Genomic DNA, 27,073 nt, shown 5'->3' with positions numbered 1-27,073 from the left:
TACTTATCCTGTTTTCAATTAGTTCTTGCAGGGTTTCAATGTTAGGTCTGACAATCTATTCATGTGAAAAACAAGGACAGTAAGCCAAAATCAGCTGTCAAAGGAAAAGATGTACAGTTGAAAAACCTGACCATTACTGCAGTGTAAGTGAAAACATTTCTCTCTACATTAATATCTTAAATAAATTCCAATTTTTAAAGCATGAAACAGATACTTGACGTGAGCTATAAAAATCAGACTTTAATATTTTAAAAGCTGTACAATAAATAAATATCAGATTCTTAACAATATGATGTTACCTTTTTTTTTTCCCCTGAAGTTATTCTTGCGTTCAAATTGCAATCATATGTCAACAGTCAGCAATTAGATGAAAGACCTCATGCATTTTTTGTGGGCAGGGGAAGCACACCTTATGTTTGAAAACAAGAATTTACTGGTAGTCTAATTAAAGTCTTAATAGTCTAATCAAAGAGTTAATATTAGTCTGTTTAAAATTGCACCAGCACTTATAGTCCAAAGTATCCAATTACAGCCCATTCCAAATTGAGTTAGTTAAACTGGACACACATAAACATTTTAATATCTACCATCTTTTCTGAGGCTATGTTTGATGTTTTCAGTGTGTTGTTGTGGCAAGCCATGAGCATCCCAGCTTCTTTTGAAATTAATTTTCATCACGGGGACCTGTCCTACCCTGTTGTTGGGTGTCATTGAGGTTATTTGGTACATTTGCTAACAGTCAGCTTACCTTTTTTCACAATTTTTTTTTTCATTCTTTATTTCAGAATGTCATGTTATATCTAAGTTTTACATATGCTGGATACTATTCATTGCTCTCTCTTATTTGTAAAGATAGTTCTGCTCTGTTCCTAAGGCTGCATTCCTTTAGCAAATATTAATTGACCATTTCTGAGTACTGTTTATAGCTCTGGGACATCTGGTATCACCCTATGCCTGTACTTTCAGGGCCTGTGATCTCGTCTTGTTATAAGTTTGGGGATGCCTGTTGTAAACCATTATTTGACTTCACAGCATTCAAGTTGCCTAGGTAATGCTTTATTAGTACAAGATAGTCAAAGATACAACCCAGTTTTAGGGCCATTAATAGCTGCTTCTACAAAAATGATGATTAATTAGAACATGTATATGTATATCCATGGATACACCATACTTCTGTAGCTACCTGTTATTAATATTTATTAACTTTGGCATACCACTCTGAATTTATCAAAATTGCTTCCCAACACTATGTTCAGCTAGTTTTCCAGTACTTAGCTGATTCCTGCTCCTATCTTGCCTTGTCTAAGATCTCGCATCTCTATTCCACCTCCTTACTGACTATATTGCTGTAACTAAGTATATAGTTCTTCCATTTGAGGTGGAAAATTACACAAACAGGGAGATGTCACAGAAAAGTTGTAAGTAATTCTGAATACCTTCAGAATACTTCAGTTGACCAAAAGCTAATTCTACAGTCAAGATAGTCCTTCAAAAGATTCACTTCTGCTTTCTTCCAGTAGTTACATTTTTGTTCCACTTCTATCATTGTTGTTTAATCAAATACAACTTTGTTACACATAGATCAAATGTAGATTGGTGAGACTAATTAGCTGCTGTAATTTTTTGTAATGAAACTTTTGAAGTGCCCTCTGTTTCTGTTTCTTTAGCTGTAGGTCTCTGATCAACTAATTGGACTCCTTCAAAAGCATTAATGACTGATTGAGACTAGAGGGAGAGACATAAGCAGAGAAAAAGCTCTGCTGTTTGCATCTCTAATCTTCAGTTCTGTTGTAAGATCAGTTTGCGTAATTTCTCCTATCATTTCTCTCTCTTTCCTTGACTTTGTGACTTCCAGAAGTTATACTCAAAGAGTGGAAGAGAAGAAAGTAAGAGAAAGTACAGGAATACAGAATATAGTTCATTATGATTAAATCTTAATAGAAATTGAAGGCAACATTACAACTAAATTAGCAAATCTTTCTTCAAGCATTAAAAAAGATAAGAATATTATTTTAAAAGTCTAGTTCATACTTTTTTTTCTGAAAGAGGTATTTTTGAGGATTTCATGGATTAAAACAAATATTCAATAAAAAACATGCTATGCATATGTATGATGCCAATATATGTACAAAAATGTTTTTCCTCCTCAACATGACTTTTCATTTTGAAAGTTAAGCTCAGTATGCATCATTTAAAACAGTCAAAATATGTGTGAAGGGTTGTGAATCTACCAAAAGGAAATGCATTCACTCAATTGGGCTTCTTTTTTTTTTTTTTTTTCTTTTGAATGCATGAAAGAGATTTTGACTTTTCATTCCAATTTTACATTTTGAAATTTTTATGAATCAGGAAACTGTCTTTCACCTGTCATCTAGAAGCTTACAGTCAGAAGGATAAACAGCAGTTGCAGAAGAAACATTGGAGGACATGTTTCCTCTATTCCCCAAATCAAAATAAAATGTTCAGAAGAGCCCCAAGAGAGAGGAATGAGTAAAAGTACCAAGCAGTGGGAGTGGAGTTTCCCTTCTTTTACTAGTGATGTTATCACAGCTGGATGAGTCAAAGTGAAAAGAATCAACTTCAGTGTCAGCCTTCATCTTCTAATTATAACCATGTTTGCTGGACTGAACACGTCTATTACTTCTAATGTAATCATTAAGAAGTGTCTTTATTCCCCCCCCCACTAAACAATATTCACTAAACCATGAGAAGGTATTTCCTGTTATTTGAATGGATCATATACTTTTCAGCTAAGCTATTTGCAAATGTAACAAAATTGCAATGTCTTTCCCCAAGTATGAAACCAAATCATGTAACAAGGGCACTATGACATTTATGGGACCTATCCTTTCTATTAAAGAAAGGAAAACTTCAGAACTCATGTGTCTCACTTTGAACCATAATACAAAAGAGGCAATCATTTTGATTTGTACTCATCAAGACATGAGAAAGGTAATTATGCTTTTTGATATTTCTTTTCATTTCTGTGGGAATATGTAATGACTCCAGGTGAGATCACTGGATGTTTTCCTTGTTAACAAAAAGTTGATATGAGTTTTTATTTCCTTCCTGATTTCAAGTTAAGCAGATTTTTCTTCTAGAGCTTATAGTCAGCTGTACTATGTTAGAACACAATCTAATGATCTTGAAATTCCTTCAACTTGTACTTCCTGAAGGACCTAATCAACATCTATAACATTGATGTTATGTTACGAAATAACATTTCACCATCTGAAGTGAAATGAAAGCATCCCAAGTTAATCCATGGAAAGTTCAGATCTTTTTTCTTCATCAATTTTCCTAAATAAAATATCTCCTCAGTACTTTGAAAAATGACTACTGATTTCTATGCCCAACCTGAGACATCCAGCAATGGCCACGTCTTCAAGAAAGACTAATCATTCTGGGTACTGTGAAAGTAACCCGAATCAGAGCTGCACTCCCATCTCTAGAACTGTTTGTTTAAAAACTTTGAAATGTTTTCTGAAAGAAATAAAAATTTACATTTAACTTAAATTTCTAATTAAACTATTTTATGAAATTAAAAGGGGGAAAAAATCTTGCTTTTTTCTTTCTCTTTCTTTTCAAAACTGTTTATCAAATCACATCTAAGACTAATTAAAATATTAACAGTGATATTGTTAATAATGCTTTCCTTTAATGTAACTATTTAGTAAAACACACACAAAACTTCTGATGTTTTTTTCTCTTTCAAGTGTCTTCTGAAACCTGTCAGTTCCGGAAATCAGCAGCATGTGGTGCAGATTCCGCCTGTTAGCCTGTGTTCAAAGAAGAACTCTCTATATGCACAATTCTTGTATAAGATCACTAGAGAGCCACTGTGGCTTTCAATATTCCTACATGCCTTGGCTCCTGGCTACATATCTTCTAGTAAATGATGAAGTGATTGAAAATGTTCCTAGGAACTGGGACTTTATCCTCTGTATTTCCAAATCGTTAGAGCAGTCCTTGGTGCAGTTTTGGCCTTGACCAACTAACACTCCACCATTTCCTTGGCACAGCTGAAGCACTAGTATGGCTCAGAGATGATTTCCAATAGTTGGATGCAATTACTCATCTCCAAGGTGAGAGACAATAATCACATAAATGGAGATTGTTTTTTGCTATTTGCCTCAATATGAAGGAATGATCTCAGACACTTTCAATTTACCACCTTTGTTTCCACCTCTATATTGGATATCTGTCATGAAGTGTTTAGTGGAAATATTTGGTAAGATTTTAATGACACAATTTTCACCTAAATAAAAACGTTTTGTGAGCTTTTGTTGAAAGCAGCAGAAGCAAAAGAAATACTTTGAAAATTATATAGCAAAATTCTTCTTATTCTCATCTAAATTGATTTCATTAAAAGTTCCTGACTGAGGTCACAATCTATGCTTGATCTTGCAAATTGTTTAAGGCTCTGCATGCAGAGCATCACTGAAGTTGCCCAAGTACTTGTTACCTTCTCAAAGTTAGCAGCAAGTGCTTTGCTCATGAAGGATCATCACTAATAAAGATCTAAGAAATTTACAAACTCTCCACTGTTGTATTGCTTTGCAGGAAGTGGAGTTAACCTATATTCCTATTAGTTAGCATTGCCACTTTCAGCTTCCACAGCAAGTTCTCAGTGGTGTTATTTTTTCGTTTGATTGGTACCAGCACACTTGTGTTCCTGCCTTCACATGTTCCTCTCTTTTCTCCTCACACCTTTCAAATGTACACATTGCTCACAAGTGTTAAATCAAAGTACTAGAAAGACCTCAATAGTTTCCTGTCTTGGTTCCTGTTACATGCCTAAATCCCCAAAGACATTGCATGAAGGGTTGTTTCTGTTTGTTTTGTTTGTTTTTTTGTTTATTTGTTTGTTGTTTGGGGCTTTTTTAACATATAAAATTCAGTTGTGGACAATGTAGCTTTTCTTCTATTTCTTTCCCTCATTTATACAAACAGTTCATTTATTTAAAAGGATGGAATCTGCTGTCTGAAATACAGTTTGCAAAACTACTAGAAAACTAAATTGAAGTGTTTCAAACACAGAGCCAGAATTGTCTGGAACTACAGTTTCCCTGGGACAGAAGCTCCCAAAAACCCACATGCACCCTTCACACCCTGAGATGTCCGGTGGGGCTAAGGTTGCACGAAAACCTGAGAATGGCCTTTCAATCAGGAGAAAAAATGAACCTGAATACAATGGGTCTTGACTCACTCAAGTGAAGTTTTAATAGTTTCATGTTTGTGAATAATGGTTTATCTGTAAAACATTAACAGGGCTTCAGAGAATTTTTTTTTTTTTTTTTTTATAAATACACCGTGAATCTCAGATTTGTGTGTACATGATTAAAGTAGTTTACAACCTAGCACCTTCTAAACTCCATATCCAAATAGTCTGCTTCTATTCTCACAGAGGATGATCCAGGTTACTTCCAGACTTGCCTGCTGAGGTGCAGTATAGTTTCTGGTTTACATACCACAGGTATGGATTTCTTTCCTTTTCTGCACAGATATAGAGCCATAGAAAATTAGTAAGTCTGGAAGTCACAGCTTGGTGGGGTGAAGTACCTGGTACTAGGTAGAATATTTCTTTAGATGTATGACTTTTAAGAATGGATACATGTAAATTGAAAAATGAGTTTAAGTGTTTGAAGTACAGGCTGCCAACACACAATTTCTACCTATGCTGGTTTGGGTTGTGATAGAGTTAATTTTCTTCATAGTAGCTAACATAGGGCTGTGTTTTGGATTTGTGCTGGGAACAGTGTTGGTATGGCTGAGATGTTTTGGTTCCTGCTGAGCAGTGCTTACCCAGAGCCAAGGGCTGTTCTGGTCCTCACCCCACCCCACCAGCGAGGAGGCTGGGGGGGCACAAGGAGTTGGAGGGGACACAGCCGGGACAGCTGACCCCGACTGACCGAGGGATATCCCAGAACATAGGACGTCATGGTCAGCGTATACAGCTGGGGAAGAAGGAAGGGAGGGATGTTCAAAGTGATGGTGTTTGTCTTCCCAAGTCACCGTGAGGTGTGCTGGAGCCCTGCTGTCCTGGAGATGGCTGAACACCTGCCTGCCCATGGGAAGTGGGGAATTAATTCCTTTGTTTGCTTTGCTTGTGTGCGCGGCTTTGCTTTCCCTATTAAACCATCTTTATCTCAGCCCACGAGTTTTCTCACTTTTACTTTTCCGATTCTCTCCCACACCCCAGCTCGGGGGAGTGAGCAAGCAGCTGTGTGGGGCTTAGTTGCCAGCTGGGGTTAAACCACACTAGTAAAATCAGATCATAATCAGGTTGTTTAAAATCACTTCAGTCCTGAATCTTTGCTGTACAGCATTGTTACTTTTTCGATTGTCAGATCCTTATTATTTGTCTGTTAAAGTTGTCATCAAATATTTTATCTAGACTTATTTTTTCTTTATGTTTAAAATTACATGTGGGATTTCTGCCTGTGTATTGTACTTCTTGAGAATTCCAATAGAATGTGAAATATGCTATGGGGAAGAAACTATTGCCATGAATTATTGAATGATTAACATCCCATGAAGTTTTGTAGTAAAATGGCTGTTTTCTGTAATATGCACAACATTCAAATGCAGAATATTCATTGTTGTCTATCATTTAATCCAAACTGGTAGACTCAGAGATAATACTGTTAATACAGTAATAATACTTAAGATATATTAGTGAAAACACAAATATAAATTGTCCCAGCTCCTCAGCTAGTATAAACCAGAACATGCACTTAACTGAATTCAGTACATTTCTGTTTCAGTCAATAGAGTTACGTTGATATTCACCAGCAGATGATTCGTCACATTATTTCTAATTTATATGTATCTTATTACAAGCAAGAATGATAATGGTGCATCCAATTATCTTAGACAAAAGACCTTGACTTAAACTAGTTTCAGGATATACGATGCATATCATCTTCTGTTGTCAATCTTTGACATAACTGACTCAGGCATTTAACTGTTTTGTTCTGTTTTTTTTAAGCTAACATAGGAGAGTTCAGGTAAGGCACCTATGTTAGATACTTAGATACTTCTGGCCACTTGATTGCAATTATTTTATCTCCCTCTTGATAGCAGTATTTATTTTGAGTGTTTTGTGATTTTTCTTTTTAAAAGCTGAAATATGAAGTTGCAGTCAGCATCTCACAAAAGTGTTCTTGTTTCATGAGTGGAAGAGCATTCTTCTTTCAGCTTTTTTTTTTCTAGTTTCTCTGAAGAATCACATCCTCCTGTGCTAGTAACTATTTTTACTCAACAATATTAGACATCTTGTTCAGTCTCTTCTGTTCTGTGGGTATGGGATGCCTTCAAATTTCTGAGTTTTCTCAAGGTAAAGGAAATACCTTGCATAGCAGTAGGGTAAAAAAAAAAAAAAAACAGAAAAAAAATGATAAAAATTAATTTATTCCAGAAATAGTACAATACATTTCCAGTGTTTAGAACTTTTTTCTGTAATTTTTTTCTGTTTTTCCACATTTTCAAATAGTTCTTTCAATGAGTAGCTATGCCCATTCTTTTTCACATATTAATTTCTAGTTTTTCACTTACTCCGTCTCAACATATTTGCTTTTTTAAATTTAATTTTTACATTTTTATTAAAGTTCAGTTTAAAAAAAAGATCTTAAATTAATGTTACTGTTATGCTCAGCTGTTTCCTCCTTTTATTTCTATTGTAGAAATATGAGTTAGAGGAGCATATACTGTAATTACATAATATACAACCATTCCAAGTAACTACTCAAGGAAAATAAAAAAAAATACAGTCAGTTACATAAAGGCAAACTTCTAGAATTGTGTATTAAATTTAGAACAAAATATTCTTAGAATATTTCTCTCTTTCTTCCTTTCTCTCTCCAATAAAAGAATGACATTAAAAATATTACAGATATGGGACTACCTTTTACTTTAGTCTTCTCTATGAGGGTTTCTCAGATTTAGGTATTTATTTCTGTTATGTGGTAGGTTATTTGCTCTCTCTTAACAAAAAGCTCAGATGTTATCAAACATTTGTAGAAGCTGATACTCTAACACTTAAACTCTGCTGCAAACCTCACTGTAACATCTTGTGCATTATTTTTTAAAAAATATGAAACCAACTATACTTAATTTGACCAAAAATCCCTTCAGCTCAGCAGTCTGTCTCTATTACCAGCCAGTAGCTCAATAAATATCTTGGGAAAGAACAGAACAGGTTAGGTACACAGGGAAGCTCACTAACTTCTAATACTGTGGTGCTCACAAACTTCCCTTAAGAACAGTGATGGCTTTTTCTTCTATCCATTTGACTCATTGATTTTTGTACCCATGCAAACTTACTAGTATTCATGTTTCATGGAAATGCCATTATTGTTTGTTTGTTTGTTTTTTAAACCTGACACCTTTTTTTTTCAAAAATGAAATTTTTGAAATTTCCTTCACTGTTCATGCTAGGTCTTCACTGTTATCAGACAATGAATGATTGTTCCCTATATCCATTGTCTGAGGCTCTTCTGATTTTAAAGATCAGAGCCATCAGAACCTTCAGACTTCTCTTTTACAGGCTGAATAGGTCTAGTCTACTTAGTTATTTGTCATATGCATCATACATATAGATACAGTAGGGAGATAATGTGTAAAAAACTTTTCCTTAAGATTGAGAAGATTTAACTCCTAAATCAGGAGGTAAATATCAGGCAAAAAGCTTGTAGTGCTAGTGTTTTTGAATATACCTGCCTCAGAGTTCCTAGACGCTTTTGAATGAGCACGTGCTGACTTATGCTACACTCTTCCAGTACCTAAAGGGGGCCTACAAGAAAGCTGGAGAAGGACTTTTTACCAGGGCATGTAGTGATAGGACAAGGGGTAATGGCTTTAAACTGAAAGAGGGTAGATTTAGATTAGCTGTAAGGAAGCAGTTCTTCCCTGTGAGGGTGGTGAGGCACTGGAACAGGTTGCCCAGAGAAGTTGTGGATCCCCCATCCCTGGCAGTGTTCAAGGCCAGGTTGGATGGGGCTTTGAGCAACCTGGTCCAGTGGAAGGTGTCCCTGCCCATGGCAGGGGGGTTGGAACTAGGTGATCTTTAAGGTCCCTTCCAACCCAAACCATTTTATAATTCTATAATTTCAGAGCTTCACTTGTACCTCTAGTAATGTAATTTACTTTCTGCAAGTCTTCCACACACCTGGCTTGCTGCTATAAGTTAATAAGGAATTGAATAAAAAATTCCAATCTCTCAGCTTCCTCCAATGCATAAAAACAATTTAAAATAACCAACTGGATAATTTAAACTCTTATTAATAGAGAGGAATTTAGCCCCAGAATTATAAGAACTGCATCTGTCTCCTAGAGGCATTAACCAGGACATGTAATTACATCAGTATATTTTCAATCTCTCTCTCTCTTTTTCTCTCACTGTCTTTTTCTCTCTCTTTTAAGGTTCACTACCAAATGAAAGAAAATAAAGTGAATTTTGTGGATGTTTCATCATGCAGATGAAAAATAAGTTCAAATGTCCTGATTACTAGAGAAGACACACTTCTCTGCTGTCATAGTGATTCAGTCCTTTTGAGTTCTAGGAAAAATACAAAGTCTGTCATGGGTTACTTGGAAAAGCAGAAATATTATTAATGAAGGAATTACATTTGACAAAAAAGGCTTATACAAATATTCTGGCCCTTGATTTTAGAGTCTTCTCTCATTATAAAATCAACCTTGGCGCTAATCATGTCAAAACTTGCAAAGGTTCCCTGCTATTGTAGTATATTTACATAAAATAATAACAATATTGAATATCAAAGTATGATTTCAGAACAAAATAATATGCAATTCTAATTGCCTACCTCATTTTTAAAATCAATCCCAAGTAAAGGTCAGCCCCAAGGTCCTCAGTAAGTTTTTTTTTTCACACTCATGGCATAATAAAAAGAAAGCCTGAATAGTTCTGCCAACAGAAACACAGACAGTGCTTATCTGATCGCAATGTCTTCAAATGATCACCACTTGGTCATCTATAACAATAAAATAAACAGAAACCATAGAATAAAATATATATGCTATAAAAGTTTATATCTTAACTACTGCTGTCTATGTGTAAAGACTGTATGCTCCTCCATGTAAGGGCCTGGCACTCTGATATCTCTAACTGTAAAGGTCTTTAAAAATTGTTACTTTCCTTTCGAATATGTGATACAGCAGCAGTCTAGAAAGTGTCACTTCAGCTTGCTCTGCAGAGCAACTGTTCACATCATGAGGACAACTGTCTTCAAAAGAGAATGAAGACCTCCACTGCCTGGAGCGTTGTGGGGAGCTCCAGGGCTTTGTCGCTACTTCAAGACCAGTCATATTACACGCACAAGGATAAAAATGCAAAACCGGTCCAAAACTGAAAACTAGTCCTTCCATATCCTTCACAGAAAGAAAGAAATGTTATATGTAACAGGTATATCAGCTATATCAAAATATCAAGTACATATTGAGTACATCAAGACTCCTTTGCCTATGGTTCATGTTCTGAGTCATGCTTCATTCATTGAGTGGCGTTAGTGATATCACTGGGATGGTTCACAATGTAAATTACTGTTCATTCTGAATAAAGGTGACAGAATCTGGCTCAAACAGGGTAAAATGAAGAGTGAGAGTAAAAGAAATGTGAATCACTTCAAATTACAGCACTAGAATGAAACCCTGAACTAGCTCCTATAAAACTATTTATGAGCTTCAGATGTTCTCATGCTGAGGACATAAACAATACTTGTTTGCTGATGCTTGAATATCTGTAACAGAGAACTGTGACCACAAAATCTTTCCATGTAAACTGAAATCTCTAATTGTTCTCTGATCTATGGATAGCGTATTCATTTCCCTTATTAATGTATTTTGGCCAGAGTCCCCAGGAGACAACAGGCTTATTTAATAATACTCTGGAAAGAACTCCACAACATTTGTATCTGGTATGAGACAGAATTTGACCATTAATTGACCATTAATGACTAGTGTTCAGAAAAAAAAAAGGAGTTTTATGTTTCAAATAAAAGTTGTCGTACACACTCAATTCTGCAGCAAGCTGGCTTCGTTGCCCAGCATCTCAGAAGACAATTTTGCATTTTTACTTTCAGAAACATCCTGCCAGAGTGGTGGTATACTCTCTGTTTTCTAAGGCTTTGAGGAGAGTGTATCCACTGGTACAGAAAGCCTCTGCAGTTTCTTTCAACTCTTCTCTGTCTGTTTTGTTTACTTGAGGAGAGGCCAGTTACAGACCCCTTTGAGGAGGAATGTACAGCTGTAAATGAGATTCTAGAAAACTAAGGTTCGTATTATCAGAAGACTGACTCTGGGAACACAGCCTAAGATCTGTAGTTCATTGTGTCAGTATGTTAGCTGAGGTGTTATGGATCATGTTCCTGTTGTCTGTCCTGTATGTACTTTAAGAATGGGATTAATCTCACCTTTATCCTATAGAACTAGGCATTTAGTTAAATCTCCATGTTTAGCTAGCTGAAAACTAGTTTACATATGATACCTAACTTTCAAAAAAATAAAGTATAAAGGTTATAGTTCCTATGTGCCCCTGTTGATATATATATTGGTTTTTCCCCTGAGACACTGTGAAACCAGGTCATTTCTATGTCCCATCACATTCCAAATCATATCCAGAGTGGCCTACTTATCAGTAATACTATATAACTTTATATATGTTAAGTACTTTCAAATTTAACATATGCTATGGTACTAAAAATAAAATGAAAAGAGATTTATTTATTTGTAAACATACAAATTAACTGTTAGAATCAAATAATAATAGTATTAATAGTAAAATTTAAACAAGAGTCTTTCTCATTTCATTTAATCTATTTAGAAACATAGTCTCATTCAGTTATTTCTCAATTTCACTTTTAAAGGTTTTTCCCCATAATAAAATACCATATGTTAAATAAAAGCCTTTGTTTTCCTATTTACAAGTTCCACGGTACACCCTTTAGCAATGATTCCATAGCTACTTAGTTTAGCTTCCATCTTTAGTTCTCCTTTATCAGTTGGAATCAGTAAGTCCATCTCCTGCTATTACCCCAGATCAAGTAATTTTGCAGCCTTCTTCATTATTCTTCAAGGCTGCATTTCCTGTGCACATTCCTCTTCCTGAAACTTTTGTAACTTTACAATAAAGACAATGAAATTAAGACACACTTCCACATAGAACTCGCTTTAGTTACTGTGGTGGGTTGACCCTGGCTGGATGCCAGGTGCCCACCAAAGCTGCTCTATCACTCCCCTCCTCAGCTGGACAGGGGAGAGAAAGTATAACAAAAGGCTCATGGGTCAAGATAAAGGCAGGGAAAGATCACTCACCAATTACCATCACGGGCAAAACAGACTCAACTTGGGGAAATTAGCTTATTTTATTACCAATCAAATCAGAGTAGGGTAATAAGAAATAAAACCAAATCTTAAAACACCTTCCTCTCCCCTACCCCTTCTTCCCAGGCTCAACTCCACTCCCGATTTTCTCCACCTCCCCCCAGTGGCACAGGGGGATGGGGAATGGGGGTTGGGGTCAGTTCATCACACGTTGTTTCTGCTGCTCCTTCCTCCTCAGGGGCAGGACTCCTCATGCTCTTCCCCTGCTCCAGCGTTGGGTTCTTCCCACGGGAGACGGTCCTCCATGAACTGCTCCAGCGTGGGTCCCTCCCACGGGCTGCAGTCCTTCAGGCACAGACTGCTCCAGCGTGGGTCCCCCACGGGGTCACAAGTCCTGCCAGCAAACCTGCTCCTGCGTGGGCTTCTCACGGGGTCACAGCCTCCTTCAGGCACCCACCTGCTCCGGCGTGGGGTCCTCCCCGGGCTGCAGGTGGAGATCTGCTCCCCCGTGGACCTCCCTGGGCTGCAGGGGGACAGCCTGCCTCACCATGGTCTTCATCACCACGGGCTGCAGGGGAATCTCTGCTCCGGTGCCTGGAGCACCTCCTGCCCTCCTTCTGCACTGACCTGGGGGGCTGCAGGGCTGGTGCTCTCACATCTTCTCACTCCTCTCTCTGGCTGAAGTTCCTGCCGCGCAGGGTTTTTTCCCCCTCTCTAAATCTGTTCTCCCAGAGGCACTACCCCCATCACTGATGGGCTCAGCCTTGGCCAGCAGCGGGTCCATCTTGGAGCCGGCTGGCATTGGCTCTGTTGGACGTAGGGGAAGCTTCCAGCAGCTTCTCACCGAAGCCACCCCTGTAGCCCCCCCGCTATCAAAACCTTGCACACATACCCAATACAGTTATCTTTGTGACAAAACTGGGATTAATACTCATGTATTGTTTGCCATTACTCATTTTTGAGCCCAGTCCCATTCTCATGGATGTCAATGGCACAGAGAACATTGACTTTAATAGAGAATATCTTTTCCCTTAAAAATATAGAACTAAAGTATTGGGAAATACTTATTTGGACCATTTATGCAGTTGCTCCTGTTTCCCCAGTGTCAACTTCTTGTGAAGTATTAGGTAAGATAATTTTGCTGTTGAAAAGGCCCTGACAGAACTAAATTATGCAATGAGGCCTGGCAGTCCAATCCTGTATTGATCATTTCTAGTTGTGATGTAAATCATAATAATGTTTTATAGTTATTGGCTCAAACTAAATTTCCCGATCAGAAAATCTACCACTGTAATGAAATAAAAAGTTTTTACTGCTGGTACAGATACTGTAGGTAGCCAAATGAAACCTTGGTCTTTCCTTTCTCACAATGCAGACAAATAAACCCACACTTCAGCACAAGCAAATGTGACTTCCAGTTTGAAAGTATCTGTGAAATTTCACCATTTTCTTTGATATAAGAAAAATTCAGATTCACCCCTGTAATATTACGCAATGCATCACAACAGAAGATGAGTTAAAATTAAATATGTTTTTCATTATTATACCAATTTGTTGCACTAAAAAGACAAAACTGTAAAAAAGCATCAGTATTGCTTTTTACCTTAAATAAGTTCATTTTCAGTCTATGCAAAACACAGAGTATAAACTCAGTCAAACTTTACAAAGCTGTATGTGGACAATAATTAGACATCTCAGGTATGTTTGACAGGATTAAAGTCACTGCAGTGTTTTTAGCTTGGTCAAAGTTAATTTTCTTCATAGTTGCTGATATGGTGCTATGTCTTGGGTTTGTCACCAAACCAGTGCTGTTAACGCACCCACGTTTTAGTTATCGCTGAGCAGCGCTTGGACAGTGTCACAGCCTTTTTTTTTGCTTTCACGCTGCCCCGACAGCGAGGAGGCTGGGGGGCACAAGGCGTTGGGAGGGGACACAGCCGGGACAGCTGACCCAAACTGACCCGAGGGATGTCCTGTACCATATGTTGTCGTGCTCGGCAATAAAAACTGGGGAGGAAGAAGGAGGAATTTGAGGGGGGCGTTCAGAGTGATGGCGTTTGTCTTCCCAAGTCACCGTGAGGTGTGCTGGAGCCCTGCTGTCCTGGAGATGGCTGAACACCTGCCTGCCCGTGGGAAGTGGGGAATGGATTCCTTGGTTTCTTTTGCTTGTGAGCACAGTTTTTGCTTTACCTATTAAACTGTCTTTATCTCAACTCATGAGTTTTCACATTTTTGCCCTTCCAATTCTTTTCCCCATCCCACTGGTGGGAAGTGAGTGAGTGACTGCGTGGTGCTTAGTTGCCTGCTGGGGTTAAACCACAACAGTTACCTTAACTGAGTTGGTTGCTGGGGGATATTCAGTAAGTAATCTTATGGTCAGTAAGTAATAACAAGCAGGGTAACTGATTTGGAAAACAGAAGAACTATGTAGGCACATATTCCCCCCACACACCCCCGCAGAAAAAAAAAAAAAAAAGAAATGTTTGGAATTGATTCTTCTTCTTTTAAATTCTCTTTCTTCCTTTGACACTGCTGACTGAGTTAATATCTTTATGCTTCCTGTAAAATTAAGTGTAAGTATGAAAGACAGGGACTTGAAATGCAAACATTACAAAATCAAGCATTTATGAATAAAAATATGACATTTTAATGATGCTTTAAAAAGTTCAGAGCTGCAGAACATGAGTTTCTTTGGTGCTTTCAAATTTGTATACTTTCTTCTATTTTTACCCATTGGAATGTTACTAAGAAAAGTGGTATAGGTATTTTTTTTATACAAATGCTTGTCAAATAATATCTAGAGTTAGGATTTTTTTCTTGTCAGGTGTCGTTGTTGTAGCATTATGATCTATGACTGGTCTGCAGTCTCCTTTAAAGAGATCTGCTTAGGATGAAATACTATCTAATTATGATTATGATTATGATTAACCCCCCTTGATTTTTCATGTACTGGTGTACATGCTGAAAGATCATTAGACTTGATCTTGAGCAAACTGGGAGAATGTCTAAATCTGCAGATTACTATAGAATTTAATAATCATATTATCAACATTCTCTCTTAATGGCTCAATGAGCTCGCTGCTACCAAAAGTAAAAATAATCTATTTTATGGTGGCAACTGCTACAACTTTCTCAAACTATCTAAAATTTAGATACTTCAGCTAGGATTCATATCAACTAAAGTTAGTCTTCTGCAACAAAAAATTGACAACTAAAAGAATTGCAATTGATTCTTTTTATATTTAATGTGATGATACAAACAATGAATTCTTTCACCAGCTATTGCTATCTAAATCAAGATGTGACCACTTGCATCCTCAATGATCCTGTGCCTTTTCGTCAGCAGTAGAGGGACTATATATTGAACTACTCAGATGTAAATGGCTGTTTGGTCAAACTGATTCCGTGCATACTCTGAGATAAACTTTCAGGCTCCTTGAAGAGCCAACAGTAAGAAACAGATATGTTGAGGATACAATTTCTTCCTCTGCTTTGGATTCCTAATATGAGAAGGCAGCCCTATCTTTCTGTAGTAAAATGAACTAAACTGTTACCTTAGACTTAAATGGATAAAAGCACAAAATGTAAATTTTACTTCAAGCTCAATACAGTTGGTTAAAAATAAGACTCTAGTGCCATTGAGAGGCTGAGGACTTCTGAGAAGTCCACAAAGGGGCTGACTGATGCCACACAGGATGGACAGAGACATGTTTTGCTGGACTGGCAGAGGAAACTGCAGAGGATAACCTCAAGCCCTATGTTTAGGCAATTGAATCAAGCCCTAAACATTAAATTTAGAAACCCCAAGACCAGCATAGAAGGAAGAGGACTTAATGAAAATAAAGTACGTTAAAAATAAGGTATTTAGCAAAGTGGCTTATTGCAAATACTCAACAAACTGAAAACAATAAGAGATTAATATTCAGACCCTTACCAAATATCCTCATTCAGTCATCTACATTTAATGCAATTGTGTCGTATGAATGCAATGTATTAAAATAATGGATGAGTATTTCATTATTTTATGCATCCTGTCAGAACTTGTTTTAGCACTACATCTCGGGGCATGTCTTTGGAAACATCAGCTGAATTGAAAAAATATCTAAATTTGAGGACTTAGTTATAGAGTGGTGGAGACACAAGCCCTGAGCCCTCCAAGCTCTTAATACATGTACAGATTCTTTGTGTTCTGGACTGGACACATATGTCTAAATATTTTGCTGCATCAAAGATGATAGCTATGAGATAATCAAATGTGCTGAAAATGTGAGAAAATATTTCAATAAGCCAGGGTTGTGATATACTATCTATTTATTGTTCTTTTTATTATTTGGACTGACTCAAAAGTACAAATGTTACTTTTAATTTTGATTACAACACCTTTTGAAACTAATAATTAATTTCCATTTTAATCCTCTTGTGTATTTTTAAAATGGCCTTAACAAATGGCTATGAAGTTTCTAGGTTTTTTACATAGTGGTATATATTTTGTGCTGAGCTACATCTAATGTAGTTCCTGTAAAGTCAGTAAATTTGTGTGGACTAGAAATCACTGCTGAATTTAGCCTAATATCTATGTAGAAGTCAACTGTGGTAATGCAGGCAAACCAAATAAAAATCATGGCAGGAAAGTCATTATAGTCTGCAATTAATATAACAGATTTTACAATGTGTGCTAGCAACGAAGAGGTTTTGCCTTCTACACAGTTTTATAATAACAATTATAAGATGAAATGGCAATGATGATATGAATATAATGAGATAGGTCATAGTTATAGGTCTAGCTGCATCTCCTTTCTCTTTATGGTTGTTGAATTCATCCCTCAGGTGTTTGGCTTCTTGTGCTTAATGGGCTTAATGTAACATTATATGATTCTTCCACATAACTATACTGTATAACTATAACTACACCAATGTTTATTAATTTGCAGTCCCAAGAGCGTTTGGGCCATTTATTGGACAATAACCTCCTTAAGCCTAATTCATTCATAGGAGAACAAAAAAAAAAAAAAAAGCTATCATAATATAACTGTGCTAGAAAGAGGCAAGGCTGTACAGAGCTGCCTCGTCTGCTCAGCAGTGTCAGAGGCAGTTGTGCATACTCCTGTTAACAAGTATTTACGCATGTGACAAAGTCTGCGAGTGAGGACTTGGGCAGTATAGAGGCTCAGATATTCACAGGCAGAAGCTAGGTCTTCGGAGAATTTCATTAGCATCTTAAAGGCAATTTGAGCAGAGACTTTTATGCAGCTCTTGTAAATTTAGCCTGAACAACATGCATGCATAGCCATACTACTTAAGAGCCTAGTATTTTATAATGATGAGTTAGGAAGGTCTAGTTCTTTTAAACACTTCACACTATTAAATCACTAACTGAATTCAGCTCTTCTCTAACAACTACAGAACATGAGCATACATAATGCCTATAACATTCCTTCTCATCACGTTGTTCACAAATGTACTGTTTTCCTGGCAAACCCACCTTGTATACACCTGTTCAGAAATTGCTTTAAGGTGAAAATCTTAAATCTTAGACCAGAAGGTTTGATCCTGACTTTACTTAAGTCAAAAGAATGTTTTTGGTCACTTCGAAAGGATTTAGATGAGACCTAGACCTGAAAGCATTTTGTGAGTTTAACATGAATGTTTCTAACAATCATGAGGTGACTACAAATAAGAGAGAGCGCAGATGAGGCCATAAAGATGTGTTATCAGGGCCTTTTCATTGCAAGTGAACAAGGGGTGCACTGTTGATGGCTGTGAAGCAAACTCATGAGCATACATTCTTACTGCCAAGTAAATATGTTTGGCAGCTTTCAGCAACTCCAGCCTTCAGGTCCCCCTTCTGTTACTGACCTAATTGGATCTTCTGTCTTCAAACAGTTTCTTCCTTCCTTTATCCTGGATTGAAGCAAGGGACGTCTTGCTTAATTATATGCTTTAATGCTTGTTGAGAGCTGAAGGATAGGAGCAAATAAGCTAAAACCCACCAGATCAAAGTATTTTTATGATGTACAATACTTTGCCCAGCAGCAAAAGACATATCAAACATTGACCTCTTTGCAAAGGCATTTAGCCTCATGATTGCCCTCCTAACAGTTATTTCTGATCTCTTCCCCTGTTTACCACAATTCATTTCTCTTCTGCTGGAGGATGGTTCATAACAGCTTCAGATTATAAACTATACAGTTCACTTAGTACAGTAGTCACAACTGCTGCAGAAACTCTCATAATAAGGGAGGTTAATACTTCAAAAAATCCATAGAAGTGACTTATTTTATCTTTTTTTGCTTCTGGCTTTCATTGCAGAGCTATTTATTTGCTATTAAAATATATAAGACTGAAGCAGAATTTCTCCCACTGTAGTAATCACATTTCTAGTGTCAGTAAATATGTTGTTCAGAATATATCTAACTTGAAAATGGATCCAGTTTTCAAGTAAGTTTTTTACTGCATCCAGCTACGCTCAGTTTGTGTTCATCCAGTTGCACAACACCCCTTTCTCCTTTTCTTGGCTAGTATCTTGTATTAATTCATCCACTTTGCATAGATAGTAAATAAAGATTTTTGCTTCCACCTGGTGCAGTGTAGGATAGAAAGGCAATAGGATAACTTATTCCAGTATCCTGAAAAAAATAGAACATTTTGAAAAAGTGTGACTACTGATGTGTTTTCCCTTAACCATTCAGCATGCTAGTCATGTATATGATCCCAAAGAACTGTAAAAATGTAGATAGCGCTAGATTATGGCAAGAATATGTATCCCAGAAAACATTCATGAACCATAGAACTATTATATTTTATGAAATGCTTACATTAGGACTTCACTCCCTTAGTTCCCCATCTCCAGTTTTACATCTTTAAATCAAATGTGTTAAATTCTTAATTTTTTTCTCTGTTCTTTGTGTTTCCACTTTTGAGAATGAATGTAATATACTTTTTTGTTTTACAACAAATAAATCCTAAAGTATATGTTCCAAAATATTTCCTTCAATTTTTGTGATTTCTGCACACTCTTTCCTTTTCTTTTGCCTTTGTTTGTCTCTCTTTTCTGCCTGTCTTATCTGTCTTTTCTCATGGTCTTTGATTCATTTAGGCCTCTAATTCCATCACTACAAATTGTTGCTGTGTACTAATTTGGCTGCTTCTGATATTAATATGCAAGACTGAGGCCCTGTTGAACAGCGTCTTCTGTGCCTATTTCACTTCTCTTTGGATGTTCCTAGGATTAATGGAGACTATGTTTCACAGTGTGCACCAGACTCACCTTTCATTAGGTACTTTGACTTCCTGAAGTTCTTCATGCTTCCTGCTGGCCCTCTAACCAGTTTTCCTGTCTGTAGCAGCAAAAGCATGATCATTTGACCCTTTAACTTCATAAGCAGCATTTCTACTAAAAAACCCCCAGAATTTAGCATTTCTTAAGCTAAAATTAAGCAGAGATATGTATCTCAGGCACACTGCTAAATGTAGATTTTCAATTAACTTTTCTCTGACCCTGTTTTTTAAAAGTTGACTTCAGAATTTTAGGCCTGCAGGCCAAAATTTAAATGAACTGAATCCATGTCCTTTCTAAACACATATATGGTGATATTTTCAAATTCCCTCCAATAATTTACCACACTGACAGCAGACAGATCTGAGGTGCACAAGTAAGTACCATTATTGGAAGCTATCATTTGAAGTAGATAAAGAATAAGTGAGCACGGTGAGTGAATATGCTTTACGTTTCTCCAGGTTATAACTAAAGCCCTATGAACGTAGTTGCAGGTTAGGAATTTTCTAATCTATAAGGCTTTTATCTATACAGTAACTGTTTTGTGAATGACCAATATCGACTGAGAGACTCCCTGGGCAGTGAGATCCAGATTTTGGAAGTTTTCTTGGCAGCTCCCTGTTTAGCTCCAGTGAGAGGACAGATGCCTTTCATACTCTGGATGATGTTCATATGGAGTTTTGGCCAGTGCTGTGGTTTTTTCTTTCTTCTACAGAAATTTTTCATTTCCATTGTTAGCCACTGCTGTTTTATAAAACTTCCAGGTGGAACACCAAGTGATTAGATGGAAACTGACCCTTTCAAATGATCATCTCAACAGTAAAGAAGGACATGGAGGACTCAGTTTTTAAAAGTGGTCTTTTTGTCAAAATGATGCAATTTTAAACCTGATTTTCATGATACATCTTTTAACATAGACAATTAATTTGAGGACCCAGATAAAAAACTGGCTTGCTACTTTAGGAGCTCTATTTTAAAAGATGGATAAAAGTGTCTGTACAGTTAGATAATTTTAAGTTGGTATTCTATGGTTTTTTTCAGGAAGGCGACATATTGTACTAGCTGCTAGCTATAAGAACTTTCCTTATTTAATTCAGTAGTTGTCCTCAATATAATGATAAAAATACTTACGTGTTTGATTCCCTTAGATCATTAATTTGATGCTACTTTTATTTTGCAAATCTATCTATCTATCTATCTATCTATCTATCTATCTATCATTCTATCATCAACTGCATGTCATAAACTGCATAGCAACGTATTAAAATATACATGCAGGCCTTACAAAAAATAAGCTGTAAGTTATGTTAGAAGTAATGCACTTTAAATGTTTCTAGTAAATTAATCATAATGCACAATCAATACCTTCAAAGGAGAAAGCTAGTTTCACTCTACTAAATTAAAATATCAAAGTTAAAAAAAAGAAAAAAGAATTCCAAATTGTATTTTTTTAAAGCAGAAACAAAATTAAAAGGCAAGGTAAGACAGACCTAAGATCACGTGTTATGTGAAGTGGTTTACACCTCCTTAACTCCAGCTTTTAATCCCTGACACAAACATATTGGTGAGTAAAAGGAGCTTCAAAGTTAGTGGAAAGGCAACACTGGGTGTTCTTGTCAGGAACCACAAAACATGGAAAATGACCACTAAGATCCTGACTCCCTTTCATGTATCACATTCAGAATGTTAAAGGGCAATTCTCCTGCACTTCAGAACTCTTGTGTATCACCAAAATGGAGTAAATAAGCATTCATATAAATAAGAATGGGTACTGGGAAACAAAAGGGTTATGATGCAAATTGTGCCTTAGATTTGAAAGTGTGGGAAATTAGAGTAAAATCACACACAAGTAGCCAAAAATTTCAATAACTTCTCTATTTCTGGATGTTAACATAATTTTAGGAAAGCTACAAAATAGCCCATGAAATTAAGCATTCTTAATAACACTTTTAGTCCCTCTACTGTTTTAAGACAGATGGTGTATGGGCAGCTCTAGTCTACCTGCACATATATTTTTAATAAGCTTTGTTCATACAGAACAACAAATACTATCATGTGAGTATCCAACTAAAACTGGGATACACATGTAAAGGGACTGCAAATCAACAGAGTTCAACTGGGAAGGTAATAGTAGTTGAGCCAGTTACTAATCATATCAGCAACAACTGAAAGATAAAACTGTTTTTTTCTACAAAGTGACTGTGCACAGTATTGACTGCCAAGAAAACCACACACTTCAACTTCTTTTATGGATGTAACAAGCAAAAACTATGGGGAATGAACTAAACAAAATTTTCACTGAAGTTTACTAAGTTAGTGCTAACCCTGAATCTATTTCTATTTTTCTCCTTCAGTTCTGAATGTTTGAGCTGCAGTTCTGAAAGTCATTTCATTTCTATAAAATAAGTAATTTTCTGCATGCAGACAGAAATTAAAATCAATGGTATATTTTTAATGTAAAAATCCACATATCTGCATCAGTGATAATATTAAATGCATGGCATGAATCTAGACATAGAATGACAAATAAAATAAAGATATGGGATGGCTTGCATTTCTTTTACCTAAGCAAATAGGGAGAAAGCAAAAAGAACTTTTGATATGTGTCAATCACCTTCCCTTTTACCTATTTAGAATATTGTCTTATAACACTATAATAAGAATAAGAATATAAACAGAATAACTTGTAGTGGAATTCCCAGTAAATACTATGCATCTTGAATAAATGACAAATTTTGGGTTGTATGGAAGTTTTGCAAATAAAGAGCCAAGTACAGTAACTTGTAGTAGACTTCATTTCACTTAAGACAGGGAGGTGCTAGTTGCTTTACATTCCCATTATAGTTGATGGGAGGAAATAAATACTTTTAGAACACACTTTCATCTGACCTAGTTGATCTACTTTGGGATGAGTTAGACTATATGTTAAGATGTGTATCTCTCAGTAGAAGTGGAGTAGGATGATTTGCTCATATATAGATATTGGTATTAGTCTACATTTGGTCAGATACTTAACTCTAGTTTGATCAGATGCTTGCCTTCACATTTCGTACAGTAAAATGCTTCAGAATGTCACTCTGAAATTTAGTAATTTTATCATAATTTTCTGAAGGAATACATTCATGCCCAGTCTACTCCATTTGTCCTTCTACCATCACATGTTCTGGATTATTTGCCTCTTCTCCCATTGGTCTTCTAGAAAACACCCATGCTGGATTCACAGACAGAAACCATAACTAGTTGTTTTCCAGACTAAATAAATAGGCATCTTTTATCTGCTCCAAACTGAGATAATCTTTCATGATAACTAGCATCATACAAATCATACAACATGATAACAAAGTGATTGTCATAATTTCCTTGAACAATATTATTGTTTCCTATCTCTTCTAATATAACCTTGAGTCACATTTGCCTTTCTGTAGCCTTAGCACACTAGTTTTTCCCTTTCATCTTCAGTTGTTTTGTAAACCCATATCCTTGTGCTCAGTTTTTTCCCTCTGAAGAGCTTGCAGTTCCTGAAATTACTCTCTCTCTTTAGACAGTAGGCCTGGCACTGCAAATTTTCACTGGCAATTCACCCAAATTCCCCCAAGCCTGTCAGTGTTTAAGAGGCATTTGGACAATGCCTTTAATAATATGCCTTAAATTTTGGTCATCCCTGAAGTGGTCAGGCAGTTGGACTAGTTGATCATTGTAGGTCCCTTCCAACTGAAAATATTCTTTCTATTCTATTCTGTTCTGTTCTGTTTCTCTTATTAAGGGACTCACAGTATGGTATTTGATTCTTTTTTAATATTGACCGTATCTCCCATATTTAGTATATCAACACATTTTATTACTCTACTCCTTTTTTTTAGCCAGAATTAATTTGAATATTATGTTAGCTTTTCCTAACAAACTTGTGAATTTTTTTAGTAATATCTAATGTAGCAATGTAGCAAGAAAAAGGACTGACATTACAAATAATTCACAGTCTCAAAACTAAATGAATATTCCACTTGTTTTTCTCCAGGGTGGAGATACTAAGGATGAGAGCAAAGACTATGTGGTTAGTGGGCAAGAAGGTAATTGAAACATCATAATGAAAGCTTACAGTAAAAAATTTTTTAAAAAGTGGCAAAAAACCCATAAAAGATCTCAATCAAAGGAACTAATACTCTCTATCATAGTATGCTGGAACATTCTGTATGTGAAATTGCTAATTTATCATTAGGAAGTCAGTGAAGGTGGTATCATATAACTGAGATGGGAAAATACAATGTCTGCTTTTAAGAGGAAAGAAAATAGCAATCTGTATAAGTGTAGACTCATTGTCATATGAATCAACGGTATTGAAAGCTCTGGACAAACTTTTAAAGGAAAATATAATCAAAGAAATGGAAGAATGTGGAAAATGGGATGAAATACAACACACATTTAATAAAGGTAGTTCATGCCTGATTAATCTGATATCTTTTTTGATAAGTGAATTTTTAGATAAGGGAAATGAAGTACATCTAATCTATCTGGACTCAGGCTCTATGAATAATTGATTTTTCAGTTCAGCCACTCAGCTGAAAAAAAAAAAATTAAGAACTGGAAGAAAAATAATAACAACAATAATGATTACAATAAATTGCTTAAGGGATAGGGAAAAGGTAGTAATTTTAGTAGCTATAGACATTCTTTCTGTATGTATATGTATTTGTATCATAAAGAGAGAGGTTTAAAGTTATAATAGCAAATAAGTGAAGAAGGCAGATGTGTTCTGTCGAATCTAAACAGAAACAAACAGCAGTGAGATCATATAAGGCCTTGTCTAAGTACTTTTTTTAAAATGATTTTGTTTTGTTTGATTAGGTATTTGAACAATTTTAGGAAAGAAGGATTTCAAAGAGGGCTTTAAATTCAGCCCTGGATATGTTAAGTGGTTAAGTAGTTGTAGCTATCGAGAAAAGTAGCAATCATTAGAAAAGCAAGAGGTATTGTACTATTAATGCTCCAATATGTAAAATCAAGGAAGAATAGTATGTGAACTAAACCACAATCAAACACACAGATAAAATACTTTATAAGAAAATATTAAAATTAATTTCCTTTAAGTTGCTAAAGCAAAATAAAATTTAAATCTAAAATAAGTATAAATTTAAATTAAAATAGTAACATTACTAAAAATACAAAAGTTTGAAGAAGCCTTTGGGAGAAAACCTACAAAAAAATGGACAACACAAGAATCCCATTGATGAGAACAGTAAATTATTAACTTAGCAGAGGTATCAGATGTTTGGAAACAATTTTTAAAGCCTCACATACCTCAGATAATCCTTTTGGAAGAATGCTTTAGTTGATCATCAGTCTCTACTTTTATTTAGTTAGAAATAGAAGATAGATATGTCCTCACAAATCCAATCATAAAGGTGACAGTGGATATTATCCTGAAGACAGAAAGCACAGTCAGATAGGTTGGTTGTTAATTTTATAAGGTGTCTTAGTGTCTATATCAATACGCTTACTTAAAATGCTCTTAAAAAAGGGAACATTTCTTTACATCAGAAAAGAAACAAGGATAATTCTTGTTCACTACATATATATCATTAAAAATAATTGTTTAATGTTTCTGCCACAGTTTTGTCAAATATAAAAAGAGGTTTATTAGTTAGAAGGTAAAGCCAGATCCGTCAGGACTTATTGTGCTTAGACAAATTGCTGCTAATAAAATTAAGATGTCCGTGAGTTGAGTTACAGTTCTCATGAAGATAGCATCTAATACATTTTATTATCTCTCGGAATGCAGAAAAATCTTTAGCCAAATAGAATATAAATACATGTTTCTTCTATTAAAAAAAAGATTTTGGAGAAAAGTTAAGAACTGACATTCCATCCACATATGAGAATCCTGGAAGCTTAGATTTAACAAGTAGACTTTTTCATTAGGAACGAAAGCAAGGGAGGTACCCACTGTCACTAATTAAGAAAACTTATGATTCTGCACCATAGTCTTTGGTAATGATGAAATCAACAGTAATTTCAAAATATATAATTGCAGTATTTCCAATATTTTAGATTTTTTTCCAGTTGAAGACATTTTAGTAGAAGCAAATGTAAAGGCTGAGAAAAAATAATTATGGCTAGTTCTAATTTACAGAAATGTAAAATACTTGAAAATAAGAAACATGCAAGAGTGCATTACACGAGCTGCATTTGCAAAAAAAAATTCAAATGGGAAAACAATTTTCATGAGCAACTTTTGTCTGTACAATGGTCTAGTCTTTTCGGAAGTCAGCTAAAGAACTCTGAATGTTAACTCCAGCGCTCATTTTCCTGAGACAATAAGGCTTAAATCCTGTCAAGCTGAAAAGCTCAGTTCCCTACTTGTAAGGTTATTCTTGTCACTCTCATTCTGAAAGAAATAATATCAAAAAAAAGTTGATTTTGCTTCCCCAGAATGCTCAGTTACTGTCATAGTCAGACGAAAGCCTTCTAACACACACTGCTCTAAGTGAAACACAGTCCAGAAATAAGACATACCTTGCAGTTCACTGGGACCTGTAAGGTTTGGGGTCAGCTGCCATTGCAATTTTGCTAGAGTTACTCTCTGGCAACATCTACCAAAGAGGGAATAATCTGTCCACTTAAGCCATTGTGAATCCATTATTCTTTCTTTTTTTGGAGGTAAGTTTATTTTAAATCTGAAACTGTAAGATACATTCTTATCAGAATGAGCATCTTCTCACACACATGAAGTAATTTTTCATATGGCTGTTTGCTGGTACAAAAGTTGAACTGTTTTTTGAACTTACATTGACAGTTTCATTAAACTTAGTAGGCAAATCACTGAGCTTCCCATTAACAAGAAGTTTGCAACAGTGCCAAATAATGATAAAATTAAGGGAATCCATTATGACATAAGGGGCCTAAGCTAAGCTTCTGAACATTTTTTATTTACATTGCAGCTTGAACATATGCCAATAATGCAGCAGAAGAAAAGAGAAAGCTTTTGTACGGTCTGTACCAGTATCAGTAAAGACTGGGTGATGAATGGATTGAGAGCAGGACTTGGGGATATTGGTAGATGAAAAATTAAATGTGAGCCAGCAATGTGTGCCTGCAACCCAGAAAGCCAATTGTATCCTGGACTGCATAAAAAGAAGCATGGCCAGCAGGACAAGGCAGGTGATTCTCGCCCTCTACTCTGCTCTCATGAGACCCCACCTGGAGTACTGCATCCAGTTCTGGGGTCCCCAGCTCAAGAAAGATGGGGAGCTGTTAGAGTGGTTACAGAGGAGGGCCACAAAAATGATCAGAGGGCTGGAATATCTGTCTTGTGAAGAAAGGCTGAGACAGCCGGGGTTGTTCAGCCTGGAGAAGAGAAGGCTCTGGGGAAACCTTGCTGCAGCATTTCAATATATAAAAAGGGCTTGTAAGAAAGATGGAGGGACACTTTTTACCAGGGCCTGCAGCGACAGGACAAAG

Source organism: Buteo buteo, chromosome 15, assembly GCF_964188355.1.
Source record: "Buteo buteo chromosome 15, bButBut1.hap1.1, whole genome shotgun sequence".
Classification (NCBI taxonomy): domain Eukaryota; kingdom Metazoa; phylum Chordata; class Aves; order Accipitriformes; family Accipitridae; genus Buteo; species Buteo buteo.
The sequence above is the reverse complement of the archived record's forward strand: the minus strand, read 5'-3'. Positions refer to the sequence as shown.